The following is a 20,144-nucleotide window of genomic DNA, read 5'->3' as shown; positions in this document are numbered from 1 at the left end:
AGCCTCATGGATGGAGAATGTGCAGATGCTAATTGCCCCTAAATTACAGTGGATTCCATTGGAATTGTGTATTCCTCTCCACAAACCAAACCACTGCCTGCCTTCTCTCTCCTTCCCTCCCTCCCCACACGATGCTAAAATGAATGTGTCATTGTAACTGAGATGAAAGGCCTTGAAATTGATTTTCTACTTCCTTCCAAGATCTCTTGTTTGCAAAACACAGGAAGATCTAAGTTACTAATCGAGTTCCAGTTTGTTTCAAACAAACAAACAAAAAATGTATTCTAGGGATTCAGTTGCTGGAAGGCTTTTTCAAGCCCTCATTTCTTACTTGGTTTCTGTGCCACACCAGTTAACTTAGTGGTTCTCAAAGTTGAGTGCATACCAGAATTACCTGGAAACCCTGTTAAAACAGATTGCTGGGCCCCACCCCACAGTCTCTGATGCAGTAGGTCCAAGGAGAGGACCCAAAATTTGCATTTCTAACAAGTTCCCCCAATGACAGCTATAGTGCTGGCCCAGGGCCTCCCTTTGAGAACAAATTAACTAGGAAAATATCAAAGTATTTTAAGGAACCCGGCACACAAAAAGAGTGCAAACCTCAAAGTCCTGTGGCTGTGTCTTCTTGGAGAAAGAGATGCAATCACTTAGAATTCAAAAAGTATCTACTGTTTCCTAAGTCAGCTATGCATAGATTCTCTTGGATTTGGTAAAGCTTATGGATAGCTTATGGGATCAACTTGCTTTGCTATTGCATGGGAAATGCAGAGGAATTTGCAACCGGGGTGTTTTCTTCCTGGAGTCCCCACCCATTCCTCCCCCTGTCTGGTTTGCACACCCCCTCTTCTGTTGATTATACATGTCAAGTGGTGTTTTCACAGCTCCACAGCCATCACACACCTCCAGACCCCTGAACACTCCCTTTGCCTTGAAGCCACCAATATATGTCCAGTCCTATTCTACATTTATTTATAGGCCAAATTTGTGCAAGGCCTGGGCTGCTTTTGCTAATGTTTCCAAAATTTTTGCAAAGCAGTAGACAGTGAATCAACAGATTTTGGGTTCTAGCTTTCGCTTTGCTTCTACGTTACCATATGATGGTCAAAAAAAACCTCTGGGTAGGATTTTACTCATCAATTAAAGGAATTACTAGTCTAGCTAGCTTAGTGGTTCTTCTTCTTTTGGGAAAAATGAAAATGAAATATATGGACCTCTTCCTAGGAAAGTGGACATGTGCAAATAAATGCAAAATATGGCTTACAATTTTTAGACTGCCTGAATAATATAGTAATAACAAGCAATGATGATTGCAGTATTTATTGAGTGCCAACTATGTGCCAGGCACTGTACAAGGCACTTTCCATGTGTTATATTTAATCCTTGCAAGAACCCTAGGAGGTCATAATGCCCAGATTCTAGATGAGAAAACCATGGCAAAGACAAGAGAATTCATCTCAGTTCACCCAGCTGGTAAGCGCACAATGGGATTTGTGGCAGCCTACACAGCCCTGAAGCTGACCAATGGTCCTCTGGGACATGTATGGCCCTGAGTTAAGAGTAGACCCAGTTCCAGGTGATAGTTCAAGTCCCCCTGAGCTCTGAAGTACATAATTTACAGATTTTTTTTTTTTCCAATCACTAATAACCAAACATTTGGAGAAATAACCCCTGGCATTCTTAAGGCTTCTGTGCATCAGAGTGGTCACAAAGTTTATAAGTTGAAGAATATTTGGGGATTAAACTCAGAAAACCAAGCCACCACAGTGCCACACTTCTGTCGTTTCTGGGTATCTTAAAAATGAATGCTTTCTTATCGTAGTTTCTGACCAGAGGCAGCTTCCTTTAAAGGTGAAAGGAAGCAGTTCGTCTCAGCTCCAGCAGGTCAGTAATGTGACGAGATAAAGGGCAGTTCCTTAATGAAAACCACTCTGCCTCCTGCCAGCAAAGGAGTTTTCTTAGTGCATTTCAAGTCCTCTAACACCTCTTCCCAGATCAATGGCTTTTCATAAATGCACCAGGAGATCTTTGAACCACTAATGCTTCAGGGGCTGTTTAGGTTTGGAGTCAAACTGTTTAATATAACTCTCCTCCAAGTCTGGCTGTATTGAAAGGTCTCAGGAAACAAGGCTGGAGGAATGTATAAAAAGCAGAACCGCTGCGGCCAAGTGACGTCCCCCGCCTGCCTCGGCCTTCTGTTTATACAAGCAAATTGGACCAGGCTTATTCCATTCAGGAGGGGGAAGGTGGAATGAAGTGGCATATGGGTCACGGTGGAGAGTTGAGTGAAAAGGAATCAGATAAAAGGTGCCTTTTGATTGGAGTGGAGCAAGTCATTTGCTTAGGAAGCGGGGAAAACCATTGATTGGCTTCATCAACAGATTAAGTCATCAACAGATTAAGCACTACAGTAAAAACTACATTGTGCTGGAGAAGTGTGGGCCAGACTTCTGCATGTCCCTGGGAAAATGAATGCCATTTAATTTAAATACTTGTTTAAACACTTACGCTAGAGGAAGTGTCTTTTCAAAAGGGACATGACTGTGAGCATCAAGAAATATTATAACAAAGGCTAGTCTTTCTTCCGTCTAAAGTCGTTCCCACACTCACTTTCTCCAGGCCCTTGGTGGGAATGATAAAATAATCAGAAAGGTGGGCATTTTCTGAATGTAGCCTGTGCTATGTGCTTTACCTCATCTGCTGTTACTAACTCTACTTTCAGATGGGAAAACTGAATCCCAGAGCACATGAGCAACTTGGCCAATATTACACCAAGCTGGGATGGGCACCTCAATTTTCTTTTACTCAGCCACCATCCTAAGTCTGTCTACCCAAGGAAACACAATCCACTGCCATCTAATGTTTCATTCTTTTACTCTTAAAAATCTATGACTTGCTGGTAAATTTCGTGTTGTTCCACACAATATCCCTTCATTTAGACTTCAAGCCCCCTGAGGGCAGGGACCATGTAGTTTTAAAATTTTGCCTTCCACCACAGTGTCTGGTACAGTAGAGACCTGGTGCCTATCCTTTATTCTTAAAAAGTCGATCTAAAAGTAGCTCTAGAGTTTTGGTGTGTTTTTTTTTCTGATTATAATATTCATACAAGCTCACTGCATAAAATATTTTTTAGGCACTAAAATTATATAAAAATAAAAAAACCCAGCAGAGGTAACAGTCATTAACATTTCAGTATATAGCCTTCTACTCTTTTCCTTATATACATACACATGTAAAGATACACTTTAACTAGGATGATGCTATGCATGTTGTTTTGCCGCCTGATTTTTTTGCTAACAATACATCGTGGGCATCTTTCCATGTCAATAACTCTAAATCTTCAGCAGTTTGTATATCATAGTCCTGCACGGTGTTCCATTGTGCGGTTGTGTCATGATTCACGTAGTCCACAGTGGAGGACTTGGATGGTCCCTGATATGTGCTTGTCTCTGCAAAGATGGAGCAGACATTCCTGAACTTACAAATTGATGCTCCTCTTTCAGTCCTTGTTATTGACCCAACTTCTTGAAAGCTTCACACCCACCACATTTGCTTGGATTGCAGTTCTCCTAGAAATGGCAAAACAACATACTTTGTCTATTTCAGGATGCCTTCATATAATTTCATTTTTAATATAAAAATTAAGCTGTGGCATTTCTCTTCAAACAGAAGGAAGGCACAGGTGCCCATTTCTGATTCAGTTCTCAGAATATCCTAATCTCCTCTCCTGCTGGACAGTCTCTGCCAGGGAGTCACCGCACCCAGGAGTTTAAGAGTCATTTTCATAAATGCCCCATCTATGAAATTGCTGTGGACAGTTAATAAACCCAGGATCGAAGGCTAATGGATGCCAGCAAGAGCATGGGGAGAGGAGACAAGCTGGTGATTGGAGGATTTGGGAAATTAGCCACTCACCTTTTAAGCATCCTGGGAAATCACAGGTGGCTATAGCTATGCTAGGGCCAAGCCAGGTTTAAAGGCAGAACTAGGGGAGAGTTCAGGCTGATAGTAATAGATAATAGAAAGTGCAGGCCCTGGGAGCCTTATTTATTATTTTCCATCAGCCAAGTGAAGGCAATTTTTAGATGTAGACTTTTTTTTGATGAACTGTCACCATGGTGATGGAATTGGAAATTCTTTTCCCGACAACATTGCTGTTAAACCATTTGTTTAATTATTTGCATACCATGACTCTAGGAGGCCCCTAGAGCTGTATGCTTGTCTCCGTACAAAGAAGAGTTGATCTCAGGCATCTCTTAGATTCCTTACAGCAGAGAGATCTAAGTTTTCTGTATGCCTGGTCTTTACTAGATATGGATTGAGGCTCCCAGATTCCACAGAATTCATCTTGCAAAAGACGTTCATGAGAGAACAAGATTGAAGAAAAGAAAGAAGAGCAAGGAATTTACCATCTGTTCTGGGAAAAATGGTTTTGAGCCTCTCTGCTTCTTCTCTGGACCCAACAGATTTGGTTTCTTGCACGTCACATCTACAGAATCACCTATAGGCCAGAGATGTTGGAAGGAGACTTTCAGTAAGTACCTTCTGGTACGAGCTGGGAACTCCAGAGTCTTAAGTTGCCTTTTCTATTATGGGGCTGGAGCCATTTCTGAAATCATCCCTTTCCTTCCTTGAATAATAGTTTCTTTAAGATTCCAGATGGATTCAAGATATATATATACGTATTTTAATCCCCTCTCGTAGCTCTCCAGCTGACTCCAGAACAATATCCAGAAAGGTCTCTTCTAAACATCCCTCCCTGATTTGGGACCTGCTCATTAACCGAAGAGATTGAGACTGCTTCCTGACTCTTCCTATACTTTGCCCTAACCCACAGTTCCATTCAGACCTGGTCTCTGAAAAATTACCAGCCCCAATTATAACGAACAGTTTCCCGATGAGAAGTAATTTAATTTTGCAAAGTGTTGTCCGAGTCATGAGGATTGGAGGTGTCTGGAGACCTTGGGAGTGGCAGCTGTTCTCTAATCCTGTGGCCCTGTGGGGATACTGTGTACATCAGGGTAGGAATTTCTTCAAGCTGAACCAATGTCTCCTCTTTCTGCCTTTTCCCTTATTTTGTCTCTTTCCCCCATCGCTGCTATTCTTCCTTAAAGACAGGCAAGGGGTTGGTGGATTCCAGGCTGTTATCACCCTGCTTCTGGAGGATGTGGTGCGTGTGACAGCTTGGGCAAGGCACGGAGCCCAGGCTGTGTGTGTCACACTCCGTTCCCACCGACAAACACTGCTGCTCGCCTCCCTGTCCAAATCTGACACCACGCATGTTCTCCCGATCCTGCGCTGTTGCTCTGGAAACCAAGGAAGCAGCAGGATCTGCAGTAGGATCATGGCCGAGTCAACCTTAAAAGTCTCCCAGACATTTCAGCAACTTCTGGTGGGAAAAATGCATGCGCACCCCCTGCCCAGTGAGAAGTTTTTGACTGACAGCTTTCTCTCCCCAGTGGAAAAGTTTGCTTCCTAAAGTTAGAGAATGTCTGCCCACAGCTCATGTTGTGGGCAGGGTAGTATACTAGATGAAGATTCAAACTTAAGGATCTCAGGCAAATTCCAGCCCTGCTGCCTCAGGTCATACACGTAACGAATAAATAAGAGCTGTCATCGTATCCCTTTCAAATGCCACTCTGTTTCCTCCCAGGGTGGACTGGCCATCTTGCAGTCTCCACATTGCTGAGTTCCAGTACTGTGTTCACACTCAATAATCTGCTCTTGGGATAAAGTTCCTGGCTCAGGGGCTTACCAGCTGGGTGACTGGCATCTTCTTCACCTTTCTAGTCCTCCTACTGGTTATTCACCAAAAGGGAGTAATTATGCCTCTACCTCGAAGCTATGTTTTGAGAAAGAGAATTGCATGCATGAGGTCCATAGCTCAGGACACAACCCTAATATGACCTGCTGGCAGAATCACATTCTCCAATTGTAGCATGCAAATGTTTCCACTGGGAAGAAAAAGGTTTCTTTCCCTTTCCCCAGCCTCAATCTTTCATTTGTATCTGACTTTATAATACCAGCTCACTTCTGTCTTTAGAGATAGGTAAAACAGAGTTATAAAACTCAACCCCTGACCCCATGCCCCACTCCCCCCCCCCCACACACACACACCCATCCCAGCATTATTACCTTTGCTGGCACCATGCAGGTAAGCCCTTCAATGTGGTGGAATGTAGGTGGGGGAGCCTAGGAGTTTAGGGCAAAGAAGATAGGTTGAAGATTACAGAAGGGTGAGATCAGGTAGCTGGGGTGGGGAAAAAAAAGAACAGAGGCTAAAAATACAATAGGAATGAGGAAGAGAGCAAGCAAGGAGAATGACCCTATGAGAAGTCAGAAGCCTCCTAGGTCCACAGAAGTCTGGGGAGAGTTTACTGTAGGCCTCTTCTCAATGCACACATCCTCCAACCCAGAGGCCCAGAGCTGTTTCAAAAACAGATGACAGAGCTTTAGTCTTACAATTATCCTTTTAATGAAAATTCCACCCCTCTTTTTTTCTTTGAATACAGTCCTGAAAAAATTTTTACACACACACAAAAAGCTATTTTTCAAGTAACAGAGGAAAACAAACCCCAAACCCACCCATACAACTATGCTCACTCCTCTGCATAGCAGCACTAGGTCCTCACAGAGGAGCTCATACCAAACCCTAAGTGTTCAGGATCTTCAGTGTGTTGGCATTGTACCTAGTTATATGCATGTACACACTCATGCAATTCCTAAAAAAGACATCCAAAAGGATAAAAATATGGCTGGTGTAATAATAACCTGATTAAGAAAGATAGCATGCTTGGATAAGGGAAGTTAGAGTTTCCGTTTCCTTAGGCAACATCATATACATAGAAAACACCATGTTAGAGTGGGTGGCACTAGAAGTACAAACAATACTGGATTCCTAGTGAAATGGTGATATATTTTTTCTTAATACATGTTCACCTTTTGCTCATTTTCTCGTAGAACAAAGCAGGGCTCTAAGCTGGGGTGGGTGTGTCCTTTTTGGGTGTACTTACATGTTTGAGCCTAGAGCTCTCACTCTGTTGTTTCTTGGCTTGGCTTTTGCTCCCTTCGGGAGGAGGTCAGGGCACACACTGGAGATTGCCACCACTTGTTCTCACGCAGAGTTTCATCTAAAACCATGAGGGGCCTGAAACTTCTTCCTGCCTTTGCCTGTTACCCCCCAAAAATATCACATTTAGTAAGATGCATTTAGATATGAGAAACACACATCTCTGGCTCAACCTTTCGTTGAGTTTTCAATCTCATTGTTTTCGGCTGCAGGATCATTTTTGTACAAGGCAAATATAGGAAATACATAGTGAGTGAAAACTCAGTCTGCAAGTGTCTGTATCCAAGAAAGGTGACTTGTATTGTTTGTAACATTTTCTCACTCATGTTCACGTTTCCCTTTTCACAAAAACTAAATCACAGGCACTTGCAAATCCCTCTGCCTCCTTTCCAGGACTGTGTCCAAGTTTCAGAGAGTGTAGCAGTGCCCAGCCTTAGGGAGGAGGTAGTGGGCATCTCGTTCATGGAACCTAAGTCTGTCCACCTTGGTGTCCAATGAGATAACCCTTTCTCACTCTATATGCTTCTTCCCTACAATTCTCGAGGGCACAAAAAATCATCCTTTTACTTACTGCCTTCCTCCTCAGCGGCTCTGGGAGACTCTCAAAGGCTGTCTTTCAGGCAATGCTGCTCGTTGCCATCATGAAGCCGTCCCTCCTTGAATGCTCCTGCAGTGGCATGGAGCCAAGGGAATTCTCAGAGGCTTGCCCCCTGATGTTTTCCCCAACTGGAGGAATCTTTGGTGGAGGGAGATTCCTAGTTCTGACTGATCAAGTGTACTCTGAGCACATTCAGGGTTTAGATCTACAATGTCCAATAGAACTTTCTGCGATGATGGGCGTGTTCTATATGTGTGCTTTCCATTACAATAGCCACAGTCACACGTGTCTAGTATGACCAATGAACTGAATGTTTCATTTTAATTGACTTAAATTCAAATAGCTCCATGTGGATAGAGGCTGCCATGGTGAACAGTGCAGGTCTAGAATTTTGAAACTGAGAGACGAAGAATTAATGTCTTTATTTTCTATGCTATGCTGGGACAATTGGTCCCTAAGGCAAAGGTGGGATATTTCTGGTCTGCCTAGATACAAAGGAGTATGCATGTCTTGGAAGGAGCAGCATGAAACACATAGGTTACTATTTTAAAATACTATCTTGGCCAGGCACGGTAGCTCAGGCCTATAATCCCAGCACACTGGGAGGCGAGGCAGGTCAATCACCCAAGGTCAGGAGTTCGAGACCAGCCTGGCCAACATGGCGAAACCCCGTCTCTACTAAAAATACAAAAATTAGCCAGGAGTGGTGGCTGATGCTGTAATCTCAGCAACTCTGGAGGCTGAGGCAGGAGAATCACTTGAAGCGGTGAGGTGGAGGTCGCAGTAAACCGAGATCATACTACTGCACTCCAGCCTGGGGAACAGAGCCAGACTCCATCTCAAAAAAAAAAAAAAATACTGTCTCACTTAATTAATCCTTTATAAAAGAGAAATGTTTTCTGCTGCGCTTTGAAGGAAAAGAGTCTCACCATAAACACATAAAAATTCATGTTGCTCCAGTTGATTTCGTGGGCAGTCTGGAACCTGCCCCTTGCCCATCTCTTAAGATACTGAGTCACCTCTGACAAATCACAGGCATCCTTGGAAGCTGCTTTGGAAACCTCTGAGCTAGTTATAGCTAAAATCCAGTCTGGTGCTGACATTCCAGGGTGTAGACATCTATATATCTATAGACAGAAGAACTACATCTTCTAGATGAGCAAGGCATGGCTTCCAAAGGGTAGTGACTTGCCTTAAGCACACAGTTCATTTCTGGAAGGTTCTGAAAGCCAGGTCTGCCACACTCTATTCAGAACACTTTCCTCCCTACTTCGTAGTCTTCTATAGGACTCTAACCCTGACACTTCACTGTTCCATCTCCCCTGGAAATAATGATTTCCTGGAGGAAGGGTTCTCTTGCTCTAGCACTGTGTGTGGCAGGGCATCTACTGGTCAGTGATGGGGAAGACAAATTCATTATGTGGGTATTTTAGAAAGTGAGTAGAGACCTCAGGCAAAAATAGTTTCTGCGACCACTGTCCTCTCTGGTTCTGCGTGTTTCTCTTTCCGCTTTACATAGGTAGCAATCCCTATACCCACCATCCATGCTTTTGGAGATGCTAAAGGTGTTCTGAATGAGAAGATTTCATTCCTTAACTCTTAAGTTCTAACCTAAGGAAGGAGGCTCTGTGTTTAAGTTAAATTAATTCAGCTGCTGTAACAAATGAATTTAATACAATGTATAATGACTTAAATTGATTGAGGTTTATTTCTCTCTCATATAAAGACCAAAATGGCTTTTCTTAATGAGTAGGTGGCTTCCTTCCAAGTAATCATTAAGAGACCCAGATTCCCAAACTCCTTTACTCAATTCATGATTAAGGGTAATCATTAAGAGCTCTGCCACCTTCAGCAGGAGGCGTTCTAGGTTCAATGCTAGGTTTCTCGGCATCATGGGGGATCAACTCAGGGAAGTTTCATGGACCAAGCCAGGCCAATTTCCTCTCCTTGGATGGAACTCAGTCACATGATCAGGACTAACTGCAAAGGAGACTGGGAGATGTAGTCCTAGCTATGTAGCCAGGAAGACAAGGAAATGGGTTTGTTCTCACTATCCTTCTAAACCAACATTTGGCAAAATTTCTGTAAAAGGCCAGGTAGTAAAACATTTTAGGCTTTGTAGATCATACTGTTTCTCTCTCAACCACTCACCTCTGCCAAGATACTATGAAGTAACCACAGACAATATGTAAAAAAACTAAATGGCAGGACTTCCAATAAAACTTTATTATAAAAACAGGCAGTGGCCAAATTTGTCCTGAGAAATGGCCTTTATTTGTCCATCTCTGTTGTAGCCCAGGGAAAACACTTATTCCCAAGCAAAACACAGAACAAAGAGCATTTTAAACCATCTGCAAAGAACTGAAAAAGTTATGTCTGTTTTCACTGCTGGAGGCAGTGAAAGAAAATATATTAAGAGGACATAAAAGGACTCAAACATAATTAATCCTTTATAAAAGAGAAATGTTTTCTGCTGCGCTTTGAAGGAAAAGAGTGATAGCTATAGGAAGAGGACATTTATTTCAAATGTAAATTTCAGGATTCCACCCTTAGTATTTTGGGGTTGGGACCTAGGAATCTGCATTTTCCATATGCTCCCCTGCTCGTTTTAAGCAAGTGGTAGAGGTAGCAGGTGATCATAATTTGCTAATTGCTGCCAAGCCATCAGTTTTTCTGACATTTGTGGATGTAGCTACTTATGAGCCTGTGGAATATGTGAGAAATAAGGTACTGTGCATATGCAAAGCCACGGACCTCAGTAAGCCTAACTCTTACCTTCGAGGAAGCTATCAAAATACAAGGGAATGTGAGTGATCTTACAAGTGTTCCTAATTTATTCTTTTAATGAATTAACTGGGGACTCTAACTTATAACTAACAGCTTGTGTTATGGTGCAGCCCATGATTTAATGCAAAGCAAGGGGCAGAGAGCCAAGACTTCAAACTAGGCTGTGACCCGGCAGGCAGTTTGGCGTCTTTCAGGCATTCCATCACTTGCTTCCCTCCTCTGCAAAGGTCGACCCCCAGGTCTGAGAAGGCACAGTGTTTGCACTGGCAAGAGAGATCCGCAGTCTTGTGGAATGAGTTGACACAGCTGGAAGATCCCAATTCTGAATGCCACGTCCCTTCCTTTCTCCTTCCCAGGATGCAGCTAAAAGTTCTCCCTTTGCTGTCTATGAAAGATTTAGCCCTGTACAAGGCTTCCTTCCTGTTGCCCAGCAACCCGGAATGGGGGAGGCAAATTGGCCTGGAGACTCGGGGCATGACTAGTTGTCAAGGCAGGGTGCTAATGGGCACCCCAGCAGAGAGAGGCAAAACTGCATTCTAAGTGACCTTGAGAAAGCCACTGCAGGAGTTCCTGGGGAAAGGAGTCCCAGACAGCCGTCAGCGTGCTCCCGTTCCAAAGATGTAGTCAAAACAGAAGGAAAAGGAAAACTGCCATCAGACCCGCTGCTTTTCCCTAGAAATAGCCAGTCATCTACCAGAGTTGTCGGAGATATTTTAAATTCCCTTCACAAGAAGACTGCAAAGCATTGAAGAGTGAAGAGCAAATCAATACGGTGTTTCCACAGTTCACCACCCAACTCGGAGATAAGAGAGAGAAAAAAAATGACCCAAAGATTTCTTTTTCTGGTAGATGATAGGACTCTTGTGCTCATGCCTGATTTCTTGGCATGGAAATGTGCCCTTAGCTGTGAACAGATCTACATGTTTCTTGAGTCCCCATGTCTCTGGGACGACGTCCGGCATCCTCCTCTCACCTGTCTGTCTATGAAAATGGGCTGTTAAATCCTCTTTGACTCAGCAGTCTGGCAGTGTTCTGGGCTCAGGTTGATACTCTGGCAACTGAGCAGCTCACCTCCCTGAAAAAGAAGCCTGTATTTTTATTTTAGTGCCCTTTCCAGATGGGTTTGGTAAAATGTATGAATTCAGAAAATTCAAGCTGAAAGGGGCTTGCACCGGCTTTAGTTCACTCCCCTAATGCAGACAAGGGACTGCTTCTGGATGACTTCAGTGTAGATAGGAATCACCCCAGGAACTTGCGAAAAATGTGGGTTTGGGGGCGTCCCTGTCCCAAGGATCTGCCTCAGTTGTCTGGGGTGGAGCCTGAGAACTTGTATTTAACATAAACTCTTCAGGTGATTCTGATACAGACAGTATAAATGTTGCAGGTAACTCTGGAACTAGTATAAATAGGATACATGCAGGCTTCTCGGGGTGGGGGGCGGGGGTGGCAGATTTGTTCTGTGTCAGAATTCCTTCTTGAAGATGTATGGGTAGAACCATAACCTCATCAGCAATAGAATCTAGCAATCTTACCAGCCTGTGTTTTATTTATTTATTTATTTATTTATTTATTTATTTATTTTAAAAAAGGACTTTCTTTGTCCTGCTGGAATTTTCCTCCTGCTTTAAGCCCGTTTTTCCTGTCTTTGACTCTGAATCCTCCTCATAAAAGCTAATAAACCAAAGAAGACTTAGGAGATGCTTGAACACACCAAGCTATTCCTTCAGCTTTTTTTTTTTTTTTCTCGTAGACAATATTTATTGACAGACTTACAGACAAGCTTCCTCCTTGGGCTGCTTTTTCACACCCCTTTTGACACCTCTTTAGTGTTACTGCTGCAGCATGCACCTTCAAGGTCATCCATCCGGTGGGCTACGGGAGATTAGCCCATCGCTGCGCAGAGGCTTATGGGAAGCATCAGCTGACTCAAAGGAACTGGCTGCAATTTGTCCTGCTCCTTTCAGCCCTGCTTACAGTGAGCCCTGGCCTAAGTGTTACGAATGTTCCTCACGCTGCCAAGGTGGCTGCTTTCCTTTCCTTAAGAGCTTCCTTTGGTGAGAGCGGCTAGCATTTCCAGGTCTCGTGTCTTTCTAGCCGCATTTCATGCCATGCTCTTCTTAGCTCTTTCCTCAACATTTCCGTATTAGGGACCGTCAGTGCCTGATGTGAGCTGGGCGTTGGGAAGGAGTCGAAGGGAATGTCCCAGGAGAGTCCAGACTGGGGGATAGGTAGGGAGGTCAACTATGTTTGGAATCACAGATGATAACACACGATGCAGCCTGATCTCCCTACCTCAAAGGAAAGGCCATAGATGTCTAACTTTAATTAAGGTATGTCTATGCCACGAATTTGCTTGACCTCTTTCCAGGGCAAAGTGATTTTAACTGAAGATCCATAATGACTTTTAAAGGCAGACTATAGGACAAGTCACACAAAGCACTGAGTTATTTGAAGATTTAAAGCAGTTGCTATCAAGAACACTAGAGTTCTGCAGTAATAATTCACATCACAGGGAACAGCACAGTATAGAGCTTACAGACGGAGCGAGATTCAAACTCCACTCTTGCTCTGGGACCTGGGATCAGTCAGTCACTAACGCGCTCTGGACATGAGAGTAGCAATATGTGTAAAAATGATACAAACTCCAAAAAATAACATCTATAGAACATTTAGTATGTTCCTAATGTTGTATTAAGTGCTTTACATAATTTTTTAACTGAAAAATTATACCAAACCTATGAGGCCTATATTATTATTTGTCCCATTTCATAGATGAAAAAGCTGAGGCCCCACCCCAGACAACTGAGGCAGATCCCTGGGACAGGGACGCCCCCAAACCCACATTTTTCACAAGCTCCTGGGTGATTCATATCTACACTGAAGTCATCGCGAAGCAGTCCCTTGTCTGCATTAGGGGAGTGAACCAAAGCCGGTGCAAGCCCCTGGGACAAGGGGATGTCCCAGAGCCACTCTTGTTTTGTCCTTTCCTAATACACAGAAAAAGGGCAGAATCCAGATGAGTATTAAGATGCCCTTAACGCTGTGCTGTGGTTGATCTGCTGTGTTACTGTGAGGATGAAATGAGACGTGTATATGAGGAGCTTAGCACAGCTCACAGTGTACAGTGCTCCAGAAATAAGAATTACATGTATTGTATATGTTTAATGGATGGATATGTCCAAATGGAGTGACTTCTCAATAAATAGGAATAGACACACTTAATAATGATAATATCATTTATTAGTCTTTAAAAACTTGCATATTACATCCCCATTCCTAGGAAGGCTTTCTGGATCCATAAAAATCGCTTCCCCAGTAATCAGCATGATACCTTTGTTGCTGGTCATCTCACCCGTTAGCTGTGTCTTGATTTCTACAGCAGAAGTGTTGCATTTCTGTGTGCACATGTGCTTCTGTATTAGACCAAGTGTCTTGGTGCAGGGGCTGTATTTATTGCTCTGTAGCCCCGGGACTTAACCAGGAGACCTTTGCTTGCAGACTGCCTGGCTTTTCTTACTCAGCACTCAACAGGAGACTTGGGGATTTATCTCACAGCCTGAGAAGCACGTGGGAAAAACTGCTACTCAAAACTTTGTGAAGAAAATTCCTAATTTGCTGGCTTCCCTGGTCTGCGGCTGGGGCTCACTGGCCTTTGTGAGGCAGATGAAGGAGATTTGACAAAGAGAGGAAAGAAGAAAGGCAGAGATGGGACAGGAGGAGCAGAGGGACAGAGAGAAAGTTGTGTGTGTGTATTTTTCTGAGTCAGAGTCTCATTCTGTCAGCCAGGCTGGAGTGCAGTGTCATGATCATAGCTCACTACAGCCTCCAACAATCCTCCCACCTCAGCTTCCAAGTAGCTGGGACTACAGGGAAGTACCACCACACCTGGCTAATTTTTAGTTTTTGTTTTTGCTTTTTTTTTGTTTTGTTTTTGTACAGACGGGGTCTCGCTATGTTGCCCAGGCTGGTCTTGAATTCTCTTGCCTCAGCCTCCCAAAGCACTGAGGTTGTAGGCATGAACCACCACACCTGGCCAGAGTAATATTTTCCATAAGATTATAAAAGTTTTAAACTGGAGAGATCCTTAGAGAGTATCTATTCCAATGTCTTAATTTTATCAATAAGGCTAGAAAGTTCCAGAGAAGTTAATTGTGCAAAGTTACACAGCTATGGGTTATGTATCACTTTTGGACAGTTGCAGCAGAAACGTCTCCAGGCTGTCCATGCTTGCACAAATGCATGCATATTGGTGAACCCTGGCTTTTGGAACCTCATTGCTGAGTGGCTCCTGGAACTGTCCCTACGCAGAGTTCCCCACAGTCATTAAAACACACCTGCAGGAGCTTCCCTGCTGGATGCAGGGTCAGCAGAAAGCAGGCTCTCAACCTGCTCTTGCAGGAGGACCCTTTACCTCCTGAGCATAAAATCAGCCCTGTGGGGGAGGGGTGGGAGGGAGGGATGATTATGATGACAAGGGGATGAACCAGAGCCACTCTTGTTTTGTCCTTTCCTAATATACAGAAAAACACAGGCTGGGCCAAACATATCAACTCATAGATGGTGTTGCTTTGTTTTTTTGTCCAGTTAGTTGGTTTGTAATTGATGAATAACCCTTATCAATGACAAGGTTTTACTTTTTGCCCACCTGGAAGTTTGGTTTTGTAATCTACAAGGTCATTATTGCCACCTTCTGAGGTTGCATTATTTTTATTTTATTTTTTTTTTTTTGAGACGGTGTCTTGCTCTGTTGCTCAGACTGGAGTGCAGTGGCACGATACCGGCTCACTGCAACCTCCACCTCCCGAGTTCAAGTAATTCTCCTGTCTCAGCCTTCTGAGTAGCTGGGACTATAGGCATGCACCACCACACCTGACTAATTTTTGTATTTTGAGTAGAGACGGGGTTTCACTGTATTGGTCAGGCTGGTCTCAAACTCCTGACCTCAGGTGATCCACCTGCCTTGGCCTCCCAAAGTGCTGGGATTAAAAGCGTGAACCACCGCACCCAGCCTGAGGTTGCTTCTTAATGCTCCTACACTCAGGGCTAGCCCCCCTTCTCTGCCCTATTTTGCTTCCTTCCCTTCATTCCTGTGTGCAAAGGCACTGTTTTCCAGCTCCGAGGAGCCAAGGAAAGTGCGTGTGTCTGTGTGGAGAAAGCCGGCTTGACATTGGTCTTGGCCTGTCTAAATCTGTCCTAGGCTTCAGCCTCAGAAAAGCCCTGGCTGTGGCTATTCTTTCTCCTCTCCACCTCACCATCCTCTCCCTTAGCAGTATTTCAGGTTTCCTGGCTCTCATCAAATTTATACTGACTTTCCACTCCATGTACTTAGGTATTCAGGCCCTGGCCAATTTTGGTTCAGAAAATTTTCTGGATATATATAGCTGGAGAGAGAGAGAATAAGAATATATGTATAATGTATAAAGGCAGGTGATACTACCAGATAAAATTATCTTCTTGAGTGATTCAGTCCCTTTGTATCGTGCCACAAAGATTATGTTCACTCCATGAGTGTGTCATAAAGCTTTGAGATGCCAAGAGTGAAAACATAACCAACCTTCCTTTCCTTTCCTTTCCTCCCCTTCCCCTTCCCCTTCCTCCCTCCCTTCCTTCCTTCCTTTCCTTCCCTTCCTTCCCTTCCTTCCCTTCCTCCCTTCCTCCCTTCCTCCCTCCCTTCCCTTCCTCCCTTCCTCCCTCCCTTCCCTTCCTCCCTTCCTCCCTCCCTTCCTTCCTTCCTTCCTACAAAACATTCTCTATTACACAAGCTTCTCTGTAATACCAGTCAGGCAGACCTCAAAGTTTTTGTGAGGCATTTTATGACTCTTTCATCCTTTCCCTCATCCACTCAGTGCAATAACTATCACACACAGGAACTATAGTGTGAACAAGACAGGCAGCTTCTCTTCTCAGGGAGCCAACAGCCTAGAGGCCTGCAAGCCAGAGCGAGTATGCAGATCTATAAACCAAGCATTTTAGAGTAAGAGGCATGAGAAAATACGACAATGTGAGGAAGAGGGAAGAGGTATGTAACTGTTGGTTTGGAGGGCAGGTGAATGAATATTTGAGCAGAGACCTGAACGAGTAGGAGCCAGGCCTGCTCAAAACACATTTGTCTTTCGAGGAGCTGCCTGGGGCCCCGGCTGCCCTGGGCCACCTATTTAGCCCGGGTTTAATTCCACATGAGGCTTCACCTCAGAACGGGCATAAGAGGCAGAGGTCAAGCAGCTGCTGAAAGTGGAGTAACCCAATCTCGGGCACAAGTTGGCCTTTAATAAGCATCCAGGTAGCCCTTTGAAAAACGAAACCTGTGGTCAGGTCTCTGAGAGCAGAAGGATCGGGTTTCAGTTTTAATTACAAAACCAAAGAGCTGTCCCTTCCTAGGTCCCATTTTGCTCCATTTCGGCTTCCCCCAGAAGAGGTTTTCCTGTCTTCCATCCTAGGAGCCCTGACGTGCTTATCTGACCCAGAGATGGGCCGCTCTGGGTGCAGCATGTGGAGCTTGAGTTGGCCGGGCTTGCGAAATGGTAGGATGGAAGCAGAAGCCCCAGATGGGGTGTGAGAGCGGGTGATGAAAAGCATGTGGGAGGTGAGGACTGGGTTTGGGGGTTGTTGGAGTTCACATCTGTGGGCTACAGCTCAAATTATGACATCACAGAAGGATGGGACAACTTTGAAGTCCAGGAGAATGTGCATGGCTTTTCTTCTCCCTTGTCCCCTGCACCTGGCAGAAACTCTGCTCAATGGAAGATAAAACAATAAGATGGGGATGTGGCCAGTGCTAGTAAAGGACCCCTTTTTAATCCCTCACATTTTTGGCACTTGCTGTGTGGTAGACACTGGATTAAGCAGCTAACCTGCATTATTTTGCTTAACTCTGTCAACATTTTATACAGTGGGTAGTAGCACTATTCTCATTGGATAGATGTAGAAAGTGAGCCTCAGAGAGGTTACATAAGTGGCCCAGGCTCCTCCGTGAGTAGGTGATGGCCAGGGTTCATCCCAGGTCTGACTGAAGAGTCCATATTCTCTACATCTTTGCTTCACTGCCTCTTCGTGTAAGCTCTGGACTTGCCATCATAAGACAAATGGAAAGAGGTGACCTACCTTCCTAAAGGCGTTTTCCAAAGTGATTTCTGAAGATATCCGATATGGGCAGCCTTCCAGAATTAGCTCAGTTGTTAAAGGTTTCCTGGATGAATAAGTGGTGTGGGGGATGGGGGTTGAGAAGAGGTGAGAAGGAGAGACAGCGTGGAGAATGATTTCCAAGGCTGGATCTTTTCTTTATTTGATTCTAGTAAATTTTAACGAGGCCCTTAATGAAATCCCAGTGCTTAGCAGAGCCTCCACATTTACAAGTTGCCAGACCTGGGGCGGAAGAAGGGAAGTTGGAATCCTGGCGCTGAGCTTAGTCCTGCTGACCTTTCGCAGTTCAGGCTCGTAAGAATGAGCACTGCACTCTGAGCAGAGCACTCCTGCCCAGATCAAGTGGCCAGAATCCTGACCCCAACACAAGGCTGGTCCCATCTCCTTTGAGGTGGCATCCTTCCACTGACACACCTGAAGTGGATGGCTGCCAGTTGGTGAGGCACTGGAAGGAAATACACACAGTTATCTCAGGTCAGCAGAGCTTCATGCCATTTTGCTTCAGGATTATTACAAAATGAAGTCTTCTAGGCAATCATCAAAATCCTCGTCTCATCTCCCAATGTACAAGATGCCCTTTTCGGTACCCCCCAAACATGACTTTCATCAACGGTGAAGAATTATCATTTGTATTCACTATTTAGTAGATAGTAAATAATATTTATAACATATCAAGTTATAAAGAATAAAAAATGACAATAAAACTGGTTCCTATCTTCCAACACCTAGTTAAACACAAAAAAAAGGCGGGGGGGAAGGAAGAAAGAATATTACTCTGTTTTTGAAGTCCCTATGTTGAGTGAATAAATGATATTTTTATCAAAGTGGGCAGTGCTATACAGAGGGCTTCTCCAGAATCGTATTCTCTATTTCCTACCAGATTCATACTTAACAAAAAAAAAAGTACCAGCTTTTGTAATAGCAAAAACAGCTGCAGCGCATTTGCTGACAATAACATCAGGTTACTTTTCAAGTCTGGTTGAGTGTTTTCTCTTCCCTTTGACCTGATGTCCATAAGTAAAGATTTTAGGATGTGTAAAACCCTGAGCTCTGACAGAGTGGGCCCCTCCTCTCCCCCGGCAAACGACTGTCTTGAGTGTGCTGGCAGTGCATTCTTCAGCCTTCCTCCTCGGGGGTCTACAAGGCACCCCTGAAAGTCTGGCCTCATTCTTTGCACGGCTCTCTTCTCTATAAATCACCATCCACACTGTCCTCACTGAGCTGCAGAGGAATGAAGCCATCTTCCTATGTGTAGATAGGTGTCACCTGGCCTGGAAGATGATAAGCCAGAGCATTAGTAGCTAGAGCTGTTACAATTTTGCCTAGAAGCCACAAGCAGTGGAGACACACTGTGGTCACCTCTCCAAATTAAATCTTTTCGTAGTTCTGGCTTTTTTACACACTGGAGAGTGGTAATGTGGAGTCAGACATGCCAAAAACTCCAGGGTTCACAAAGGCTTCTGAGAGGTACTTTGGAACTGAACTCAGTGATGTCATTTCTGGGATGCTGGAGCCTGGGCCAGGCTGGGACTCAGAAGCAATTCAGGGTCCAGGAGCAGAGCTGGACTGGAGGCTGAAGCAGGTGTTGGTTATAGCTTCGGCCTGTATAGACTTAGTATTCAGTGGACTTAACTTCCCTGAGCCCTACTCTTCTTTCTGGAAATAATTAGACTCACATTTCTCATCTCAGTAGGTTATAGGGAGAATCAAATGACATAGTCCTTGTGAAGGGGCTTCATACTGTAAAGCACTCTAAAAATAAAAGGTGTTTTTTTTTTTTTTTTTTTTTTTTTTTGGAGACGGAGTCTTGCTCTGTCGCCCAGGCTGGAGTGCAGTGGCACGATCTCAACTCACTGCACCCTCCACCTCCGCCTCCGCCTCCTGGGTTCAAGCAATTCTCCTGCCTCAGCCTCCTAAGTAGCTGGGACTACAGGCATACACCGCCATGCCTGGCTAATTGTTTTGTATTTTAGTAGAGACAGGGTTTCACCGTGTTGCCCAAGCTGGTCTTGAACTCCTGAGCTCAGGCAATCTGTCCACCTCAGCCTCCCAGAGTGCCAGGATTACAGGCGTGAGCCATCACACCTGACCAAAAGGCATTATTTTCTGATAGGAATGAATCTCATTCCACAGATTCAGTTTTACAAACTCAGGTATGAGTTTTAGTCCACATCATTTTATCAACTTAATTTCTATTTCATGATATATTTAGGGCTGCCAGATTTAGCAAATAAAAACACAGGACACCCAGTACAGGGCATCCTATAATTCATTGGCAACTTTAGCCCTACCCCTCCAGGCCACCATCCAGGAATCCATGGTCAAAATCGCTTGAGTTCCACCCTGAGTCTGGGCCATAGTTCCAGGGACTTGTGCAACATTAAAATAAAGGAGCAACCAAGCAAGTTAACTATGGGTTGCCTCTTCCCCTTATCCCTGTTCATATGGCACTGTTAGGGCTAGCAACTCTCTGTGGTCACACTGGGTACCTGAGAAGTTGCTGCCAAGTCACCTCTGGTCCTGTGTTTGCCTAGACTTTCCACACTGCCATTT

At 44.3% G+C, this 20,144-nt stretch overlaps 1 protein-coding gene across 4 annotated transcripts in view; it reads left to right on the top strand.

The window, feature by feature from the left end:
- The window catches only part of SLIT3 (slit guidance ligand 3), a 641,659-nt gene that overhangs the window by 272,054 nt on the left and 349,461 nt on the right, over positions 1–20,144 (top strand). The window lies entirely within an intron of this gene.

This window comes from Theropithecus gelada, chromosome 6, assembly GCF_003255815.1.
Source record: "Theropithecus gelada isolate Dixy chromosome 6, Tgel_1.0, whole genome shotgun sequence".
NCBI lineage: Eukaryota > Metazoa > Chordata > Mammalia > Primates > Cercopithecidae > Theropithecus > Theropithecus gelada.
Note: the sequence above shows the minus strand (reverse complement) of the source record. Positions and strands in the feature narration are given on the sequence as shown.